This window comes from Quercus robur, chromosome 4 (genome assembly GCF_932294415.1).
Source record: "Quercus robur chromosome 4, dhQueRobu3.1, whole genome shotgun sequence".
NCBI classification, from domain to species: domain Eukaryota; kingdom Viridiplantae; phylum Streptophyta; class Magnoliopsida; order Fagales; family Fagaceae; genus Quercus; species Quercus robur.
This window is the reverse complement of record NC_065537.1, coordinates 13,639,052-13,662,402: the sequence shown is the minus strand read 5'-3', so window position 1 is coordinate 13,662,402 and position 23,351 is coordinate 13,639,052. Positions and strand designations below refer to the sequence as shown.

The 23,351-nt window shown below is 32.9% G+C and overlaps 1 long non-coding RNA gene and 2 pseudogenes across 1 annotated transcript; 2 read left to right on the top strand and 1 right to left on the bottom strand.

Annotated features, from left to right (window-relative positions):
- Positions 1-386: 386 nt before the first annotated feature.
- On the bottom strand, positions 387-1,032 carry LOC126721420 (probable methyltransferase At1g27930; annotated as a pseudogene).
- A 978-nt stretch (positions 1,033-2,010) lies between these two features.
- LOC126720625 (uncharacterized) lies at positions 2,011-5,986 on the top strand. The gene is made up of 2 exons (XR_007653552.1): positions 2,011-2,250; positions 5,826-5,986. It is a non-coding gene; the product is annotated as an uncharacterized LOC126720625 (long non-coding RNA).
- Positions 5,987-10,573: 4,587 nt separating this feature from the next.
- Positions 10,574-12,904, top strand: LOC126721419 (wall-associated receptor kinase 3-like; annotated as a pseudogene).
- The last annotated feature ends 10,447 nt before the right edge of the window (positions 12,905-23,351 follow it).

The following is a 23,351-nucleotide window of genomic DNA, read 5'->3' as shown; positions in this document are numbered from 1 at the left end:
TTAGGGTTTTTTTTTTTTGCTTAAGAACTTCTTTTAGAACAAAACACAAACCAACAGTATTGCTATTCTCTTGTCCATTGGTTATTCAAACATGTATTCAATCCTTCACCCTTGCATGGAGCTTTGCACCCACCTTTCCTCCCGTAATTTCCACACTACCCTCGTCATTCCCTCCATCTCCGGCACCACCACCACTTATATTTCCTCTTCCTTCTCTCAAAACCCACTCATCTCAAGTCCTCCTATGCGCCCTAGATCTAATCCGACCCGCCAGCAATCTGCCCTCGAACTCCAAGCCTATATCACCACCAACCGCTCTCAATCCCAACCTCCCATCATCTGCACCATCGTCAACTTCCAGATCGGGTGGACCAAAGAGGTCTTCCAAAAATTAAACTCAGCAAAAAGTAACTGAGTTACTCCCAGCAACACTAGCGTTATTAGCCGCAGACGGAATCTCAAAATGCCAGAGCCTCCCGACAGCCTTAACCAAGTACTTCCTACAAAGAAACTCTTCAGCAAAAGCCTTCTCTACTCTCCGATTAACATCGTACAGGAACACGTGCGTCACACCGGATCCCTTCCTGTTCCTCGCCATGACCGCCGCCGAGAAAATCGCACCCATCCTACCTGGCGCTTCGGCGAAGTACCCTCTCGGTGCGTCGATCATTATCAAATCCCACTCTGTCTCGTACACCTCATCGGGAAGATTCTCGAGCGCCAAACGACACCGCGTGTTGCCACGTAGGTACGCATCAGACGGCGAGCAGAGGCGTTCGAAGCGGTACGAGGAGAGGAGATGGTCGGCCTAGGAGAGCTGGGTTCAGTACTTGACCGTGTGGGCCTTCAGGTACGGTGAGTCCTTAAGAACCGTCTGGAACCACTTCGAATCTTCCTCGAGGAACACCGTTTTGCCACGTGGGTTCAACGAGGTGTACCGTGTTGGCTGGGTGAAGCTCTTTCTTACCCGTTGCTTTTGAGCAGTGTGACTGGGATGATGGTATCACTCGCCGCCTTGGCATCTGGGCTCATGGTGATCGATCATTCTGATCGTAAAATCACGTGGGCTTTGATGTTCAACTTCTTTTCTTTTATTACTCTCCTAAGACTCCGACTCCAAGAAATCTCTTTATCTCTCTCTTTTGTCATAACAAATGATAGATTTAGAGTTTAGAGATTACAACACTCACAGATCTCTCTCTCCTTTTCTTCTTCCTTTGATTTGATTCATAAGAAAGAGAGAGAGTTTGAGTTATGCAGTTTTAAGGCGAAGTTCTTAAGCAATAAAAAACCCTAACTTTTTGATCTTTGTTATGTTTTTTTTTCTCTAAAAATGTGTTTTTCTAATGGCAAAGGGAGAGGTGGGTAACAGATCTCTAACGGAAGGCATCTCAGGTGGGCAAAGTGATAAATTTTAAACCACGGGTAGGTAAAATGTAAACGGGCCAAACCTCAAGTGGGTTTGCTGTAATTATCCCTTTATTATTTAATGATGGTAGTTTATATTATTTTAATGAGTTGTATGTAAAAATAGAAGCTGAGATGTTGAGTAAATTGTAAAATGAGATGATAAAATAGACAAAGTGGTGTTTGAGGATGTAAAAAAGTTTTTTTTTTTTTTTTTTTTTTTTTTTGTGTGCATTCTCGAATGCTAGTGCTCTTAATGTTAAGTAGTATTGATCCCCAAACTAAAATAATAATAATAATAATAATAACAACAACAACAACAATAGAATAGACCATTTAAGGGTTTTTTTGTTGTTGTTGTTGTTGTTGTTAAAGTTAGCTTAACTAAAAATTTTTTACAATCTAATTATAGATGTAGAATTTGAATCCATTTACTTCAAAAACTGATTAGTGTCTTAACGTGATGATGATAACAATTTTTTATTTTATTTTATTTTTTGCATTAAGTTGCACAGAATTTTAATCAATCCCTCTATTTTAATGTACAAACTAAAGGAAAAAATTAATAAATATTCTAAAAGCATTTGTTAGTCAACAATTAAATTTTACTTCACTCTGCATGTTAGCTTTGTTTGGTTCGTCAATGGCGAACCTTCCGATCCTCCAATTTGAGGAGCAAATCGTAGAAACGGTGGACCGGAACCCGGTGGTGGTGATAATCGGAGAGACCGGTTCAGGAAAGAGCACCCAGCTCTCTCAGATTCTGCACCGCAGAGGCTAAACCAAGTCTGGAATCATCGGCGTCACTCAGCCTCGTCGAGTCACTGCAGTTTCAGTCGCCAGGTAGAGTTTCGAAGAATTCTTTCTTCAATTGTTAGAATTTGGGTTTTAAAGTTTTATAGTGTTGTTCATTAAAATTGCCAATGTAAAATCGTTTATGCTCTGTTTGGTTTCTTGGAATGTTGAGGAAATGAAAAGAGATTAGAATTATGAATGTTGCTTTTTCCAATATAATTATTATAAAAAATAAAAAATAAAAGCCAACAACCTTGAAACTCAATTGATACATTCGGAAGTTTTTAGTAAAAATATCATGGGTTCAAATCCTCCCCCAAGTCCCAACTATCAAATCTTAAAAGAAATGTTTGTTAAATAATTAATTAATTTGATTTTGGTAGTTACAATGCAAAATGAGGAATTTGAACCTTGGATAGCTCTATAGGAAAACACCACTTTATACCAGTTATGCTACAAGACTCTTGGCTTAGTCGTGGTTTCCAATTCGTGTTTTTATACTTATACTTTTGGATTCCTTAATGTTAAGTATTATTGATCCTCCAAGTAAAATAAAAAAAAAAAAATTAAATAATAGACCATTTAAGTTTTTATTTATTTATTTATTATTTATTTTTGTTACAGGTAACTCAATTGGGAAATTTTTTATTGTCAAATTATAGATGTGGAATTCAAATCCACTTATACCAAAAATTAATTGATGTCTTACTGTGATAACAAGAACAATTATGAAAGACTTGATGCCATAAGTTGAAATTCTATTCTATTTTTTTTAAAAAAAGGGAACTCTAGGTTGCAATTACATAAAAAAAATTAATTTGATTTCGTTAATTAATTTTAAGGTGTTACACAGATTAAAAAAAAAAAAAACTTCTGATTCGTTCAACCCACTGGATTTGGCCTGGTTAATCTAGTCCGTTTAGTTTCCCATTTTCTACTTCTATGTTCATGGTCTTTCTTGTTCCCTCTCAATTCCTGCCTCCAAATGGAAAAAAATCGATAGAATTACTTACGGGCAAGTTCACAGATGAAGAAGAATAAGTTGAAGAAATAAAACCAGAAAATGCGAGAAAAATCAGCTAAAACCCAACTGTATGTAGCTGTTTCAGTACTCTAAGAAGCATTCCTCTGCCACTGCAATCCCTGTTTTTCTTCAATTCCTTCGTATATGTAGATGAAATGAACCTATATGGGACACATTGGGATAGAATTTTTTATTCTTCTTACTGTACATAGAGATTAAAATAGTGGAAGATTAATAGGATAAAGTAATGTGGAAGAAGGTGCATGAGCCTCTATGTATGAAAGGAAACATTAGAAGAATTGTCATTTTAGTAATTGGATCAGTTGGTCTGATTTTTCCATGCCATTAAACAGAAAATTATATACTGTTTTATCAAAGCAACTGAATTTTAATATTCATTATCATTTGAAAGTAATTTACTTCCTTTGAAAAAATAAGGATAGTGCAGATAGAGAAATCTAATACAAATTTGTGGTTTATATATGCCTTTCATTCTGTGATGTATTTTGATTTCTTCAGTATTATGCCTAACCTGGTGTTTCTTCTCAGTCTTTTTAAATGATTTTGACTGCTTTGTGAACAAGTGAAGTGTAGATTTGGTTTGTTTGCTGGTATATGGTTTTACCTTCTCAGCTCTTTTTGAAAATCTTGGTAGAATCTAACAGATTTCATAATGCTCTGTTACTAGTTTGATATCTGTGGTACAGTGCCCTTTCTGCCTGGATATTATTGGCAATTAAAGGAAAAGAAAAAGAGAATTTTTGGTGCTGTTTGGTTCCTTTTCAATTTTCATTTTCTGTACTCATTTCTCTTCTCAAATCCTGTATTCATTTTTTGTTATTTCTGTTTGGCACCGATTTTGGTCTAGTTTTTGTTTTTCTCAAATCCTTCTATTTTCTGACAAAACTAACAGTCACTAGAAATGGTTCGTCTCCTTCATCAAACCCAGCCACAACCCCCCATCTTCATAATCCAGAAGTTTGACGCATGACTTGCTAATGGTCAACATTACAAACTTGGAAGTTCATTTTCTAATGAATCTGTAAAGAAGGTTTCTCATAATAATGGTTTATGGAGTGATACTTGATTTTGACTGGCTATAAGGAGATGTTGAAGGAGATTCTGTAGTGTCATATTGATGTTCCTGACATCTAGAATCTTCTAAGCATGTCTCCATTCCAAAGAAAGCTCAATCTAAAAGGTTGAACTCTGTTACATCTTACCTACAGAAGCACATCCATTTTTTACAGAGGACTTTGTGGTAAAAGTAATCAATTTGAAAATCCAAGTTGTAGTTCTGAACATGATTGCTCTTATGTCGTGAAATAGGAGTTCTTTAGCCTTGGAAGTAGTTCTCAAGAAGTTTAGCAGTATTGTTCTGGGGATTGCTTGTAGCAGTTTTGTTGGGATTGATAATGCATCAACGAATGCCTTTTTGGATTTGCATATATTAAGCCAACTCTTAGTTTCTTTTGGCTTAAGTTTACTACTCTATGTAGAGGAAAGATATACCTTCACCACCTATATATTTCAAATTTTAATGTCTTTTCCATCTGTTATGTGTGTTTTGTTATTAGTAAGTTAGACATGAAACATTTCTTAAAAAGAAAAAAAAGAAAAAAGAAAAAAAAAAGTTAGACATGAAACCAATGGATTTTGAAAATCATGTTTTGATTTCCTTCCTTTTTCCATGTTTGTGGTCATGTAGCAAAGTCAGCTACAACCTTGTTGCCTTGGCCTACTGCTTTTTGTGCTATGCATGCAGCAACTTACTGAATTCGTAATCACCGTAACCTATGTTATGCTCAAAATAAATGTTGAATTGAAAAGACTATTGATGTTTTAAATTTTTAACAAGTGAATATCTATAAGAAATATAAGTGTATTGATCTTTGCAATTGTTTCATCATACCTTGGGAATAAAATATTTGTCTGTTTTTTGGTTGAAGTGTGTTGTTTACATTGTAAACCTATCATTTTAAGAAAGAAAGCTCCTTCATGAAAAAGAGGAAATAGAAAGGCCTAATTTTTCTAGACAGGATAATGAAAAATCTTCAGATTTCTCTAGTAAGGAGGTCATAATCTCTTTGCTCCTTTTAGTAAGTTAGTAATTGCTGTAGGGGAATATAAGTGCCCCTGAAAAACCCCATAATAATTTGCTTGAGTACATAAAATGGAGAGGATCTGTTCCATTGGGAAGAGCGTAAACATAATTTTAAAAATAATAATAAAAGGACAAAACGAAATTGGCTAGGATCTCTGTTGAATCAAAATGATCAGATATGGTTCTATTTGTTCTTTAAACTTTTGTGCTGGAAGCCAAGGAGATTTAACTCAAATGGAACCTCTTCTCCCAAGTCCCACCTGTGTGCAAAAGAGGCAGGCCCTTGCTTATTTTTTAAAGGCGCAAAACACATCCATTTTGGTAGATGTTGAGTTTGACTCTTAACTGTTGATAGAAAGGGACAATGCAAACTTTAATTGAATCATAATAATTTTAGTAAGTAAATCAATTTCTATGCTGTTAGTTTTTTTACTTCCCTTTTTTATCCCACTTCTTGGCAGTGATCATTGATTTCTATTGTTGACTTTGTTATAGGTTGCTTTAAAGATCATCTCTAGCGCATGGTCTGGAGTTGAGGAAACCACCGAATGGGGTGTTATAGCTATATAGGTGAAAAACTACGCACGACATGCAATATGCTAATCCCATTAACTAATATATCAAACCTTAATTGAGATAATATATCTAGAAGGTAAGACTGGTTGTCATTAGATTCTCTATATTGGACCATTCAATGGCACCAATATGTTTACTGACCAAATTATGAAAATAACTAATGGGGAAGTAAACTTTAACAATAACATTGAGCTTGAACCATGGCTTGATAAGATACAGGAGAATTTCTCTACTTACATAGCTAGTACGATTGTTGTCCAACTGGTCTGTTCCCAAAAACCAAGACCAGTAAAAATTTTGGTCTGTTTTTAAAGCAAACCTACTAAAGGGAACCATTCACAGCTGTTACTAAATTGCATATAACACCAGAGGATGCCGCAAAATTACCCAAATCAACACCATTTCATGCCATAAAAAAGAATATTGCCAATACTATGGCCAAGTTCAACACCATGTATACACACGATACCATTAGTTGCAACTTGCAAGACAATCCCTAGCTCCTATCTTCACTCAAGTAATTAATTCAGAACATAAAGAAGGAGAAAGCACAATGATCCCTAGCTGCTACCTTCACTCAATTTTCTGTTTAGGCCAGATGGAATTTGATAAATAAAAAATAACAATCGCTATGGTACAATTTTGTTTTGTTTTTGTTTTTTTTTTTTTTTAATATAGCTGGGTTTTTTTTTAATATTATTTTAATGTGGTGTAATGTTAAAATAGAAGATCTGATGTATAGCGTATTGTAAAATGATGTGCTAAAATTGAAAAAGTAAGTTTTGATGTGGTAAAATAGCTTGATATAACATGCCTGATGCTAGTGCTCTTTTTGGAGTCCCTCTATTAACTATGCTAAATTGAACACGTAGCAATCATGTTTTCTGGTCAGTTTTAACTATGCTAGAGCTAATGCTCCTTTATAATTTATCCATGGGATCACTATTTTTATGATAGAGTTTTCCGATTTATCCTTAAATTAGGAATATTGATACTATCACTAATATTTAATCATATGCAAGGTTTATTATCCAAAAAAAAAAGGGGGCAAGATAAGCACAAAATAGAGTCAAAATATATATTTGTATTTTTTTTTATGAAAATAGATTTTTATTTTGTATCATGATAAAAGAATAATTTTTTTTTTTTAAAGTATATTAATATTTGCTATAGTTTTTCTTTCTTATAATAATTAAATGTTATAAGAATTGCATGTTTTTCCTAAAATAAATAATAATGTTCAAATAACACACAAATGTAATTTAATTTATTTTTAGCACACCAATGTAATTCAATTTATTTATATAACAAATAAGAGGAAGAAAACAATTATAGATAAAATCATATTTACATTTTATTTAGATTTTTAGATATAAATATTAGTTAGTTATTAATATAAAAAAGGGTAAACTATATATAGTTGGTCTCTATCCTTTTGGTTGTTTTTTAATTTAGTCTCTATCCTTTTGGTATTGTGTTAAAATGGTCATGGGCATTAAGTGTTGGATAAAAAATGATGATATAGTTAACGGTAATATTAAAATATTATTTTTATGTCAAATGAGTTGCCACATGGAATTTTTGGAAAAATATAACCAATAAAACTAAAACTTTACGAAAATTAAAATCACAAACATATTTAGGGTTTAAAATTTTAGTAAAAGAAAAATTCTTCAGATTTAATCTTAACGTTTTGGAGCTAAAGTAACTCTTCGGTTAGATTTTCTTTGCAGCTTCCTCCTTAAGTTCTTTTCATTTTTATTTGCCTATCATCTCCGTAGCTAATGGAAGAACCAAAATCAACTATTAGTCACACCTAAAGCCTTAATGAGTTCTCAGAATAAAAGAAAAATAAATCTAAATGCAATGTCTATTGAAAACTCATCTAAAATATAGTCTATCTCTACTTGAACTTTGTTACTAGATTTAAGTAGCTGTATGAGCCTTCCAAAATATGTGTACATATATTTTGTAATATTTTAATAAGTTGGGGGGGGGGGGGGGGAGTAGACTTATGGGGAAGACAGCATCTTTCAAAATAACAAGTAAGAAAAGTTTAATTAGTAGTTTTATCTCCTTAAATTTGTGTGGGAGAAATTAATCGTGACTTTTTTTTAACTCATTGAAAACGAGTGACACCATTAGAAGTCTTTAATCTTGTTAACGTCTCACTCAGTCTTTGGTCATTGTTCAAAACTTCCTAAGTCTTTTGGTCATTGTTTGAAACTTTCAGAGATTTGGAAAGTTATAATCTTAAAATTTTGAACTATATAATAATTGTTTGATGCAAATTGCATAATTGCAGACTAAGTGTATGACAATTATCAAACGTGTAGCAATAATGATAACAAAGTATATTCAATAATATTTCATTGAAAACAAATTCATAAATGATTCCTGTGTAAAAATTTATCAAGTCTCTTTGCAAGAAAAAAAAAAAAATCGGTTGAAGCTGGAGTACTTTTCTTTTATTCGGTGCTTTGTGCTATTATCTCTCTCCACGATACATGCTTCAAATCCACCCATAAACCTTGAATATCCCACATACAAAATATCCTAGCCTATGATGTACTCTGCGCTCTTCCCTATTATCATCATCATCATCATCATTATTATTATTATTATTTGTGAGAAACAAACGCATAGAAATGATGGAATAAGATTTAAATACAAAGACATACCACAAACTTCACTCAAAAGTCGTAGTAACTTAAGAGAGGATTATTCTCCTCTCATTAATATATTAAATTAGTTGAATTAGTTCTAGATTAATGTAAACAATTTAACGTTATAGAAAAAAATAAAATACCACAAAATTTAACGAGCGTAATTTACATTTTAGACTAGATGTAATTATAGGAAGTATATGTAATTACCTCCTTTTCTCCCAAACTGTGGAGATATGGGTTTCATTGGGATTCTTATACAATTCACTTGGGTTGCTGTGGTATTATTTGAATTGACAGCCGCAGCAGTAGCATTTCCAATAGCGCTGCCCAACTGCCTTCCGAATGTGAAAGCACTAAGTACATAGTCAACAGCTCTTGCTCTGGTGTTGGGTGTTGCGAGGTAGATATTCCTAATGGGTTAAGGAATATTAGTATCAAGCTCAATTCTATAAATAATTACACAAAAGTAGAGAGTTTCAATCCTTGTGGCCATGCGTTTATTAGCAAACAAGGCACGTTCACTTTCTCCATTGATTCCCTTCGCACTCTACGGGAAATAGAAGTGATATGCCAATGGTTCTTGATTGGGCGATCGGTACTGAGACATGTAATGATGTTACCCAGGGGCGGAGAGAGGGGGGGTCGAGGGGGGCAGCTGCCCCCCCTGACCTTCTCAAAAATTTTCTATGTATTAGTAGTATACTATTAGTAAACATAGTAAAAGGTTATTTGCCCCTCCTGACAGAAGCAACTTTTTAGTCAACAAGAAGACAATTTTACATCCACAAAGCACTGAAGCAGCACTTTTATTAAATAATAGGTCCTGCGTACAAGTACATTGGTTTTGCACACAACTTCATTGAATAGGACTGGGAAAAAAAATATAGTGATACCAAACTGTAGAACCTCACCAGTCAGCCTCTTATTTACAATTTTTTTTCTCTTGTAAACAACCATTTTCAGTCTCAACCTGAGGTTTTTGCTGATCTAAAAAAAAAAAAAAAAAACCTGAGTTTTTGCTATAAACTCAAATGTCTATATAAGATTTTAAAAGCATTTATGGCATTGAGGAACATATATATACTTCATAGTAATATGTCCAGGTCAAATTCTAAACGAGCTTGTGTCGAAGTAGATTTTGCAATTGAGTAAATTTAACTAGAAATGAAAAAAAAAGAATTAAAGTAAAATTTTATATTAGATTATGTATGACAATGACTTTGGCATATAGTTGTTTATTTATTTTGTTATTAGTATCGATTAATATTTCTTAGATTAATTTTACCTTCAATCTTGTCTTTAAATCTTACCCCTCCTGACTTGAAATCCTGGCTCCGCCACTGATGTTACCAACAAATCGAGTTACATATGTGGAGGTAATAGCACGTGTATTGATTCCTAATGGAACCCATACCTCCGCCGTGGTTGTCAAGGTAATAATTCATGTATCTATGTTAATTTCTCGATAATAATAGTAATTATTATTATTTCTTCTATTTTAACCTAATTTCAATTGAGTCCTTTAATATATATATATATATATATATATCAATTTTGTCATTTAAATTTTATTAATTAATATATAATGTAATTCTTTTGTCCACCTCTGTATTGGACTATTTAATCCTCAAAGGAATGTGGGTTTGGGAAGTGAAAAAAACTCATAAACAATAACATGATTGGATGGAATTAGAAAGAAAGATTAAATTGAAAAGAGATTAATATTGAAGGACTGAAATGAAGATACAAAATAAAATTTAACGAATTGAACTGAAAATTAACAGATAGAAACTCTTTAAAACTTCTTATGTTGCAATACTTTGTCATTTCATTTTAACAATATGTTACTGCTTTTCTCTCAGCAAAAAGAATAAAGTCCTTGTTTAATTGTTTTACTTTTTGTTTGTTTTGGTTTTTTTGTTTATTTTTGTTTTTAAATCTTGGTCTTGAATATGTCATTGCTTTATATTTACTATATTTATTTTAAGTCACTTAACGATGGGCTTTACATCTACAGACATTGACGAGTGTGAAAATGATGATAACTGTAAGGCCCCGGGAGAACAGTGTATGAACGTACTAGGGAAATTTACGCGTTCTTGCATCGAGGGGTACCATTTGGACCGAAGTGCAGGAGTAGACGTCTTTTGTGTTATCAATCAACCATCGCTACAAGTTAAACTTTTTGTTGGTAAGTATACTCAAGAGTCCATTTGAGAATAGGTTATTTAGTTGAAACTAAGATTTAGTTTTTAAATAAGAGGCTTTACTAGTTAGACTAATTGGAACCTATCTTTAACTTTTAGAGTTAAATAGTATTATTTCACTCCTTAAGCTTACATTTAGTTTGGTTTCATCTCAAAACTATTAAAAATGTTATACTTTGTCCTCTTCGGTCTACTTAACTTTTTATCCATCTTAAATTTCCAGACTCATAGTCTGGTTTCTCAAAAAAAAAAAAAAAATTATCCATCTTATTTAATAGAATGTCTAGAGATACTATTTAATGATTATTTCATATTAGTTCATTTGATTTGGAGCACTAATTAATATCTGTAAGCATTAGTTAATAGGAAAATTATTAGGAGCTATTAGAGGCTCTAGAATACAGTGATATGGTACTCTCTTCTCTCACATTCATGATGAATCTTACCATAAATTTTAATTTGTGGGATCCAAGTCAAATTAACTAATATAATACTTACCTGAAAGAAAAAAAGAAGTTTTAACAGCTTAGCACAAAAATGGAAATTCATGCAAATTTTAAGAGTGGAAAAAAGAATTGCCATAAAAATTCTTATGAATTTAAATCTAACCAGCAACCTGTATCATGTCCAAAAGAAAAATATAAAAAATGACTCTTTGAAAAATTGTAATCCATCTCCCCCTTGGGCCCTCTAAGAATGGTATAAAAAGTCCATTAATAATGTTTATTTCTATGGGCATATGCTTCATCGTTTTGCTTCTTAGTAGCTCCTAGATGTACTTGATAGAGATTAGCAAGCTAATATTCTATTTCTTTCAAATGTAGGTGTTGGCATAAGCTTCATAGATGTGCTTGTCTGTAGTTCTTGGCTGTACTTGATAGTTAAGCAAAGAAGGTTAATCAAGCTTAAACAAAGGTTCTTTGAACAAAAGAGGGGGGGGGGGGGGGGGGTTTAATTTTACAACAAAAACTCTCCAAACAAGAAAATTCAACTGCAATAGCCAAAATTTTCAACGAAGAAGAGTTGCAAAAGGCTACCAACAATTACGATGAGACTTTAATTATTGGCCGAGGAGGTTTTGGTATAGTTTATAAAGGAATTTTACCAGATAATAGGATTGTGGCCATCAAGAAGTCCAAAACTGTCGATGAAAACCAAATTAAGCAATTCATAAACGAGGTACTTGTACTTTCTGAAATTAACCACAGGAATGTAGTTAAACTATTGGATTGTTGTTTGGAGACACAGGTTCCTTTACTACTTTACGAATGCATACCCAATGGTACTCTTTTTGAGTACATTCATCATGAAAGCCAGGCATCCACCATATCATGGGAGACTCGTCTTAGGATAGCTGCAAAAACTGCAGAAGCACTATCATATTTGCACTTTGCAGCTTTTCCACCTATAATCCATAGAGATGTTAAGTCTTCAAACATATTGCTAGATAATACTCACACAGCAAAGGTATCAGATTTTGGAGCTTCAAGATTAGTTCCACTAGACCAAACACAATTAGCTACAATGGTGCAAGGAACTTTGGGATACTTGGACCCTGAATACATGCAAACAAGTCAATTGACGGAGAAAAGTGATGTTTATAGCTTTGGAGTGGTCCTTGTAGAGTTATTAACAGGAAAAATGGCTCTTTCATTTGATAGATTAGAGGAGGAAAGAAGTCTAGCTATATATTTTATATTTTTTTCGAAAGATAATAGATTATTTGAAATTCTTGAGAAACATATAGCGAAAGAAGGAAATGCGGAGCAACTGAAGGAAGTGGCAATCTTGCAAAGAGGTGCTTAAGATTGAAAGGGGAAGATAGACCTACTATGAAGGAAGTAGCAACCAAATTGGAGGGTTTAAAAAAAGGTGGAGATACATTTGTGGGTCAATGTTGATTCCAACTCATAAGAAACCAAATTCTTGGTGAGACATCAGATTCTTACAAATATAATGCTAGTAATAAAAGTACTAATGTGTACGATAGTGTGAGAGACCAAGTAATATTTGACTTAGATGATGGGAGATGAACTTAGTTTTATAGCATATTTTTAGTAGATGCCATATTGTAATGATGTACTTTCTTGTTATGCGATGTCCATTTTTCCTTCTTTTTTTTTTTATCATTTTCTTTTTCTTTTTTAAGCGCTTTATCCTAAACTAAAACTGGTGCAAAGGATAATTAAGACTAAAATATTGTTTTGGTCCCTAGATAAAAGTACTTTCTATTGATATCCGATGCCCGTAAGTGATTTCCACTTCCTTTTTTTCTTTTTCTTTTTCATTTTCTTCCTTGTTGTAAATAAATATCATACTTCTCTGTTGATATTTCCCTTTATAAGTATTACCTTTTCTTCACATCAAAAAGTAAATTTAATTAAAAAATACTTTCTTTTATACGGAAAAACGATGCTTTTAAAATATATAAATATAAAAATACTTTCTTTTATATGGAAAAACGATGCTTTAAAAAAAAAAAAAATATATATATATATATATATAACTAGTCGCTAACCCGTGCGATACACGGGAAAACTATTAGAAAATAATAAAGCATGCATATATTAAAAGACAATTTAAGTTCATGTGTGCTTGTAAGGGATACAGACCTAAATAGTTCTTGCGGTAGAAATAAAAGTCTTATCTTTGAGATAAAGAACTGATGTAAACAAACTAACCTTACATAAAAAAAAAAAAAAAAAAAAAAAAAAAAAAAAAAAAAACATAAAACTGATGTCATGGAAAATTCAGCCACATAGTAGTAATATATAAATCTCTTAAAACCTAAACCTAAGCGTAAGGACTAAATATTTATGCGCCTTCTCTTGCTTTCCTGATGTATTTGGTTAAAAATATAAAACTGATGTCACAGGAAATTTAGCCACATAGTAGTAATATATAAATCTCTTAAAACCTAAACCTAAACCTAAACCTAAGTGTAAGGACTAAATATATAAACAAACTAACCCTACAAAAGCTGAACTTTATAAGCTAAAATCTATACTGTGAGTTGTAGATCTTGAATGCTATACCGTGCGTTTAGGGCTTCCTACATCTGGAGAGAGAGAGAGAGTTTGTAGAAACCAAAGAAAATCTCTCTATAGCTTAAGAAACACAATATAATAAAATCAAAGAAATAAAATTTTCAGAGGACAGAATATTATAGATAATTTAAAAGAATTTTGGTTTAATTCTTGAAGCGCAGTTAGAATTTTGGTTTAATTCTTGAACACTGAATTGAAAATTGATTATATGAGTATTCAATGGTGAACAAAGTACTATGTATTAATTAATATATAAACAAAACTAACCTTACAAAACCTGAAAATGCTTTAGGGCTTCCTACGTCTGGAGAGACTTGAGAGAGGGGTAAGGTTGTTAGGGTTTTGAGGAGTTATAATTTTTATTTATTTTTTATTTTTTAAATATTGTGCTGAGAATTTTGGTTTAATTCTTGAACACTGAATTGAAAATTGATTATATGAGTATTCAATGGTGAACAAAGTACTATGTATTAATTAATATATAAACAAAACTAACCTTACAAAACCTGAAAATGCTTTAGGGCTTCCTACGTCTGGAGAGAGAGGGGTAAGGTTGTTAGGGTTTTGAGGAGTTATAATTTTTATTTATTTATTATTTTTTAAATATTGTACTGACGTGGAAAATTGTAGTGCCAGCAAAGGCTTCGGTTTTATATATATATATAGATTAATGATAGGTAGTAAGTACTACTCTTTGATACTTTATATTTTTTGTTTCATCCACAAATATAAAATAGGTTTTAAGTTTAACCTATTGTAAATTTCCAATTTAGAAACTCAATGCTTGCGTAGTCGCGTTATCCTTCATCTCATTCACAGTGGCTTATAGGCTGCCTCCCAACAGCGATGCTGGTTCTGTCATCTATGCGGTGATGGCTTCGGCTTATAGGGTTCATTTGTTTGGCCTCTATGTAGCCTAAATGTGTGTTTCCAAAGAATTTGTGTTTTTAAAGAAGCAATATATATATATATATATATATATTTCAAATAGTTAGCTTTTTTACAAATTTACATTATAAACAAAAATAAATTTTCATATTTTTAAAAGGACAAAGTTTAACTACAAAATTGTTTGTAGCCTTAGACTACAACCTTACTTAATATCTTTTTATTGGAGGTGAATTTTGATAAATCCATCACTAGATTACATCTTATTCTTATATCCTCTATGATTGTAAAATTTCAAGAAAATTAAATATCAATAGTTATATTATTAATAAATTGTTTAAATTTCAAGTTTTTGTAGTTTAAAATTATGCATAAAATATAAGCTTATAAATTATATAGTAAATAATATCCAATTGACACAAAATTTGACATGTGTATTAAGAGTGTAAAGAACATGCAATTCAACAGTTAGATTTTCAAAATATGTAGTAATGTTTATTTTATTGAGTAAGATTGTATCCTAAAGGTACAATCAATTTTGTAGCTAAATTTTGTCATTTTTAAAATGCATGTTTTCACATATGCTTATCCAAACAAGCTCATTAGCTAAATCCATTTTCATAAAAGCACTCACATCAATGTTTGTATAATAAAAAAGGACCATATTTTAGCTAATTAAACTAAAAATTCACTCACATCAGACCATGCAAAATTATATAAAAATATATGGTTGCTACTGTAATCGTGTAAATTTACACTTAGCGCTATTCATTTTGCATTTATTTATTTTATTCTTTTTTTACATATCACAGGGGATCGAGGAAGAGAGTAGATAGTGGTTATTGTTGGTGAAGAAAGAGAAATAATTAAAAAAAAAAATTGATACTTTAATGAAATATAGCAATGTAAAATTGATAATCTGATATGAAGTGTTTTGAAAAGTAAGTATGTAAAGTGGAAAAATAAGTTCATATGCAAAAATGGACATGAATATTTACATGAGCTGATACGAATGCTCTAAATTGATGTGTGGAATGAGGCACAAAAAATTCAATATTTTGAAGGAAATTCAAACGTTCTCTAATTGGTAAAACCCAAAAAGCTTGTTTAACAAGAGTAAGGTTGGGTTTGGATTGTGATGAAAAGGAAAAAAACTGTGCGTCTGCGTTTTTTCCGTGGGTCTCATGCACTGTTCACAGGACCCGCAAGTACGGATTTCAGCAAATTTTTCTTTAAAATTGGGTCCCACGGGACTATTCACACATTTAAAAATTATTTTGCTACAGTGTTTTCAGTTTTCAGTAATAAGCAGTATCCAAACAAACCTTAATTATTAGATACTCCTAAAATTTGGTGATGTGGTTTTATCTCCTCTCACATTCATAGTGAGTCCCACTAATTAGATTTATGGTGGGGTCCATCATGAATATGAGATGAAGGAGCACTATATCACTGTACTTTAAGAGCACCTAATAATTTTGAGTTCAATGGACCTTGTCTTTAAGAAATCTTAAGTTGCTATGAATAAACTAGAAAGTAAGATTAATTGAGTAACAAAGAAAGAGGAAGAGATAGAAAACATTATATAATGGAGAAGACGAAGTGAAAAACAAAGAGAATTGTGAGGAATAATTCTGTGATAATATTATTTATCTAACCTTTTACTGAAATTTTTTTGTTGAAAGTGTGCTAAGTGAGAAAAAGTGAGATTTTATAGCTTATGCCAAACAAACTAATTTTATCTCAATTACAATTTAAAAGCTGAAATCCAAAGATAAATTATCTCCTAACAACCATTCCCACGTTTTACGCATCTCTAACGGACTTTTAGAACTCTAACTAATTCGTATTAACATCTCTAATCCCATACGTCACCGTTTGAGTGAGCTAACACTTTCCTCTTCAAGTGGCATCAGTCCAGTCAAAAAAAAAAAAAAAAAAAAAAAAAAAAAAGTGGCATCAGTGAAACGCCACCGTTTGCCTAAGTAATCATATGTGTCTACAATTAATGAAACGGCACCCCTGCTGAGGCTAGAGTCCCATGATGATGATGTGCTCGCGGAACAATGCTTTCTGTCATCCCATTCTCACATTATTCAATGTGTATTAGCTTGTTCTTCTCTTTGAGCTCAATTTCAGTTTTGATCCCAATTGGGGCCTTTGACTATTTTGATTTCCATTCAAAGTGAACTCATTTTCATTGAAAACCCATATGATTGAGGAGATATTATTTCATACTAGGTTATATGTACTTAATAAATAAAAATTTTGAAGTTTAACGGTTTTTACAAGGGGCTTCCTATAGGAAACATGTGAGAGTATTGTTCTCTGCAATGGTTTCATCATACCTTGGGGTTAAATTATTTATTTGTGTTGTGGTTTTTTTTTTTTAATTTATTTTATTTTTATTTTATTTTTTAAATGTGTTGTTTACTTTTTATAATTTCATTTCAAAAAACAAGGGTCCTTCGTAAGAAATAGGGGTAAAAAAAAAAAAAAAAAAAAGCCTAATTGAACTAGAGTATTTGCATTAGCTGGTATGAGTTTCCCTTTAAAAACCCCTCATAATAAATTATTTAGAAAAAAAAAAAAAAAAAAGCAAGCCTCGCATAGTAATTTAATTCAATCTAAGAAATAATGACTGCTTTCAAAGTAGTGCTTTTTACAATACTATATTTGTCTCTTAATTTTAAATGCAATAGGTGCAGATTCTAATTTGTTTCTCCCTGGAAAAATCAGCTTTACGCTATTATGATGCCAATGATGTATACTCTTCAAAATGTGGAAAATGTGTTTAGTCTATATTCAGATAATTTGAAATAATAGGAATGAGTGTGTCCAAAAACACCATAATTCAAATAAGCATGATTAGATTTAGGTCTACTTTGCTTCCTAGTTGAAGGACTTCATATGAATTCAGTCTAAAACCTCAGTTTAAAACAATTTGTCTAATATGAGTCATATGACCAACAACACCACAACGGTGACAAGTAGGCACACAACACTTAGATCTATCTTGAGGCCTAAGAGGGTTTCTAAACATGGATTTTGAAACTTGAACTTCACTTAAAGACCTTTTACCCTTGTTTATCCTAGTCACATTACCTTATACTCCACTTAAAGGTCTTTTACAGAGGAAAGATATGTCTTCACCATCCATTTCAAATTTACCTGTTGTTAGGTTCTAAAGACTTAGGTTTTTATGTATTTAGAACTCTAATGTGTATTGTTGAGAAACCATAATCAAAACAAGTTGGTTAGTCATGTTTAGACTTGTTTAAAGTTGGTTCATTTATGTAAAGTTGGAATAAACTGTTGCAGAAGTTATTTAAGCTTATTGGCCTGGTTTGATCGATCAAAACTTAGGCTCGATCAATCGAAAATCGAGTTAGAGGCGTTTTTCTGCAGAATTCCAACTCAGCTCTAGTTTGATTAAAACGTTTAGGGTTTTCTAATTTGCCCTAGGTATAAAAGATAAACCCTAGCCACGTTTTAGAGTTGCTCATATTTTTGTTTGTGTAAATCTCTTGTGAGATCTATGAGAAGCTTTCCTTTACACAAGCTTAAGTTTATCAATAAGGAGATTGCTTCAAGAGCTTGATGCTCACTCTGTTGCTACCATAAGAACTTAAAGAAACACAAACGGGTATACTTGTACTTGCTAGAGAATCCAAGAAAGAAGGAGTCTATGGTTTTGGAGCTTGCACGTGGTTGTGTCAGTGAGTTTCTACTGGTGGGTAGTGATAGGATGTTAGTGGTCTAAGTCCCGTTGAACAACTTCGATTCTTTTATAGTGGATTCAGGTTTACCTTGAGGATAGCTAGGTTAAATCCTCCCCAGGTTTTTACCAGTTTGGTTTCCCTGGTGATCATATCCTTGTCTCTTTTATCTTTTTGCTGTTTTGCATGATATGATTATTTTGATTGTGATAACCTAGATTTGTTAATTTGGACTAAGTAACAACTTGGCTAATTACCTAGGTTAATCCAATTGTGATTTTAAGGGGTCTAAAAACTATCAAGTGGTATCAATGCAGGTTGCTCTCTTGTTGTTGATCTTTTGATCACTGAGCTGATCCTTGACCCCTGTTGTTATGGAACATGGACACTCTCTTGTTATTCCTCCTCAATTTGATGGGAATAATTATGCTTATTGGAAAGTAAGGATGAAAGCATTCTTGAAATCAATTGATAAGAGAGTTTGGAACTCCGTCGAATACGGATGGGAGAAGCCCACTACTCCTGTTAGTGAGGCGTAGTGAGTGGCAAACTTTTCAAAAAGAAGCAACCGCGTTCAATAGCAAAGCTATAAATGCTATCTTTAATGCTGTTTCTATGGAGGAATTTAAGAGAATCTCTAATGTTGAGGTTGCTCATATTGCTTGGAATATCCTCTAGACTGTGCATGAAGGTACAAAGGCTGTCAAAATCAACAAATTGCAGCAGTTAACTACTAAATTTGAAAGCATTAGGATGTCTGATAATGAATCTTTTGATGAATTCTATGCTAAACTTAATGATATTGTTAATTCTGCACATAACTTGGGTGAAATCTATGATCAACCTAAAATTGTTAGGAAGATTCTTAGATCTTTGATTGAAGATTTTAGACCCAAGGTGACTACCATCACTGAGTACAAGGATGTGGAATCCATCCCTATTGATGAGTTTGTAGGATCTCTTGAATCCTATGAGTTGGACCTACCTAAGACTAGCAAATCCAAATCAATGGCTCTTAAGTCAGTTGATGTTGGTGGATTTGATGATAAGCTCTCTGCTACAGAGATTGCTTACCTTGCCAAGAACTCCAGGAATTTCCTTAGAAACAACAACAGAAGGGCAAGAGATAAGAACACTGCTGAACCTAGAAACTTTAGAAAGAATGATCCTACTAAGGTTAACAATACTGATAAACCTAAAGAAAAAGTAGGTCAATCTTCTAATAATTCTATGGGTCCCCAGTGTTTTGAATGTCAAGGGTATGGTCACATGAAATCTGAATGTCTTACCTACTTGAAGTCTAAGGGTAAAGCTATGGTTGTAACCCTTAGTGATAGTGAAGTTTTTGATGATGAGTCTGGATGTGACGAGAATGGAAACTTCATTGCTTTCACTGCTACTACTGTAGTCAATGAAAGCATATTTGCTGAAAAGAACCCTTCTGATGGGGAACTCTCTAAGGACACAAATCTTCAAGAAGCCTACAATAAACTTCGCAAAGTTGCTGCAAAGGATATTATGAATGTTGAATTAGGCTTAAAGAAAATTGCATCTCTTGAGCTTGATAAGAAGAACTTGCTTGTAAAACTGTTTGATGCCAATGAACTTTTGAACAATGTGAAAACTGAGAATATGCTATTGCTTGATAAAGTTAAATATTTGGAACTTGATTTATCTGTTGCTAGATCTGCTAGTTTTAAACTTGATCAAATACTGAGTGTTCAAAAGTCTCATTCTGACAAATTTGTATTAGGTTTTGTTGAAAGCATCTTTGTGTCTGCTCCCCATTCCACAAAATTTGTCCCTTCATCTTCTTTTGAACCTTCTGTGAGTGAGATTGTAAGTGAAACTGTCAAACCCCCTGTGAGTGAGGTTGTCAAACCCATAGAAGTTTCACCATCTAGGAAGATTAGCGTTGATCTGAAAGAGTCTAAACCTAAGCAGCCTACCCTTTCTAAGGACAAGTCATATGATAAGCTTGCATGGGTCTGTCATTTTTGTGGAAAATCTGGACACATTCGTCCAAACTATTACAAGCTGCAAGCTGCTAAGAGAGTAAACAAACCAAAAGTACCCGTGCCTCAGGCACAAGATCCTATGGTACTCATTGGTGAATTGGTAAAGGCTCTAAACCTTTATTCCAATCCTGAACTTAGTAATCATTCCCAAGTGAATAAGAACTCCAATACTCGTAGTGCATCTAAAAAATTTTGGATGCAAAAGGTTCAATCTAGTTGAGTCCTTCTGACATGGTCCTTGTGCTTCTTTCCTATTCTTTGTGACCATTGTTCTTTGGTTTTTGTTTTCTTTGTTTCTAGGATTTGCATTGCATAACATTCATGAATTTCATTCTAGGTTGTTTTTCGTTTATTTTTCGAAAAAAAAAAAAAAAGGAAAAAGGAACCAAATTATGTTTTGCACTATTTTCTTGGTTTTTGAAAACATGGTTGGTCAATTTATTTTCACATAACATGTCTTCTGTACCTTGTTTAGCTTTGATGAGCTTGCTCATTGCACTCTACTAGTTGAAGCTTTGTAGTGCATGTTGTGTAGGAAAAATGTTTATAGTTTTGATCACTTTGTCTTGATCTTGAAGTCACATGTCTTTGACTGTCGAACTTGAACCTTTAGAGAAAGGCATAAATAACCATCTCATCACTGTTCACTAGCCAATCATGAACACCTTAGTACATATCGTAAAATTTTGTACTCGAGAAAGTGTAGCACATGCACAAAAAGATCATAGGGTGTAGCCTCGGTTTAAATGCTAAAATTGGTATGTATATTATTGGACTTAATGTTAAATCTATCAAATAAAATTGGTGTGTACATTATCTCGGCTATTTTTAATAAGTTTCTAAATAATTAAAATTTGTGTGTACAATATGAGGCAAATCAAGAAACTAACATGATTGCAAACTTATGATCTAGGAGATGTGGGAGTTATATAATGTAACTCTTTTGGTAATAGTCTTTTTGAAATCCTTGTGATGAATTTTGTAGACTTTGTGTTTAATTGCTATACACATATCACCTCACATGTATCTCAAGCTTTTGCTAGTTGCACACACTATACAAGTTACTCTTTGCTAAACATTGTACATGTTATTGTGTGTGTCTTTGGTCTGACCAACTAAGTTAGCAAATACATTGAGTTTTATGCAAAACTGATTTGATGATTGAAAATTTATGGAGAATGTAAGAATTTTTAACTTTGGGAAAATTGGGCTTAACTCGTTTTTGAAAATCATATCATCACATACTCATGCATTTTTTTCATCAATTTCAATGCTTTGAGTTGTTCCTAAAATTTTTTTCAAAAACTGTGTTTTTCCTCAAATTTTGTGAGCCTCTGCCAGTTTTGATTGATCCAATCTGTTTTTCGATCAATCGAAATTGCTTTAAATTGTTTAAGGAAGCCTCTGTCTGTTTCGATTGATCCAATCTGTTTTTCGATCAATCGAAAGTGTCTTTGAAATTGTTTTAAAATTTTTGAGAAGTCTCTATCTATTTCGATCAATCGAAAATCATGAATCAGGTTTTTAAAAAAAATCAGATTTGACTTATTCAAACCACTTTTTCAAAACTTTTTCAATACTTTCTCTCTCTCTCCGACTTGGCAAGGCTCCACAAAGAATTTTTTGTCGTTTTCCTCCAAATGTTTTGCTAAATTTCTCTCTCCATAAGTCGGTATGTCTATGTTACCCTTCCTTTTGCATTGTTTTTCATGTTTCATGCATTATTTCATGGTTTTTGGGTAAAATTTTCGGACTATGCATATTTGGGAATTTTGATGAATCAAACCTTATTTTGTGAATTTGATCAATGGGTTTTGTTGCTACAATGATATATTCATGATTTATAATGGTTAATTTGATCAATTTGGGGATTTATGAAAAATAGAAAATTCTAGGGCTTGTATTGAACCCGAATTGGGGATTTTGTTCAAATTGGTTTCAAATGATGAAATTGGCTTGTTGAATTGATGAAATTGGTCATTGTTTTCTGAAATCTATCTTGTATGATGATCAATTGGTCAATTTGTACAATTAATCAAGTGGTTTTTCAAATATTTGGGGTTTTTGTTAGAAACTCTATGCTCAAGCCAAATTTTGTGATCTTGATATAAATTTGAACTTAATTTCACTGCATTAGGGCATGCATCACGTCATTTAATCTGTTCATGCATCATATAGATTTTTGTTCTATATTTTTTTGTGCCAACTTGCAGTTTGCCATTGGTTTTTTTTTTCTTGCTTTGTGTCTTTGTCCTTATCCTAGCACTATGCCTAGGAAGACTAGAGCCCATAGGACCCCTTCCACTTCCTCTGAGTCTCCCACTAGAAGTGAGGTGTTTAGGAATGACAAAAGCAAAGAGGTTTATGAGAAGCTGAATTGTAAGTGTAAGATTTGGGTTAAGCATTTTGTGGTTTTAGATGAGGTTGATCCGGCCACTAGGGCAAACCTTGAGTCTAGAGGTTGGTTGTCCCTGTTAGAGATAGATCATCCACCCTCGATCGCCTTGATTAGAGAGTTCTTTTCAAATCTCTCTTGCCACGTATATGATTCCAACACCCTTGTTAGGAGTTGGATACGAGGTGTTGAGTTCACCATTACTCCTCGGGTAGTGGCTGATGCTCTTGGGGTTCCGGTCGTTAGAGAGCCTGACTATCCTTATGAGGAGTCTCCACCCTTAGATGATGTCATGTCATACATCACTAGGTCTTCTATCTAGTAGGGTTTTGATCCTCGGATCACGTCTTCTGAGCTTATCGAGACTGCCTATCTTTTCTTTAGGATGGCGTGTCATTCGTTGTGGCCTATTTCTCATCTCCATACCATCCCTCTTGAGCGATGTGTGTTTTTGTATGCTTTTGTGTCTAGTGCGTCTATTAGCTTTCCTCATCTGTTTCTT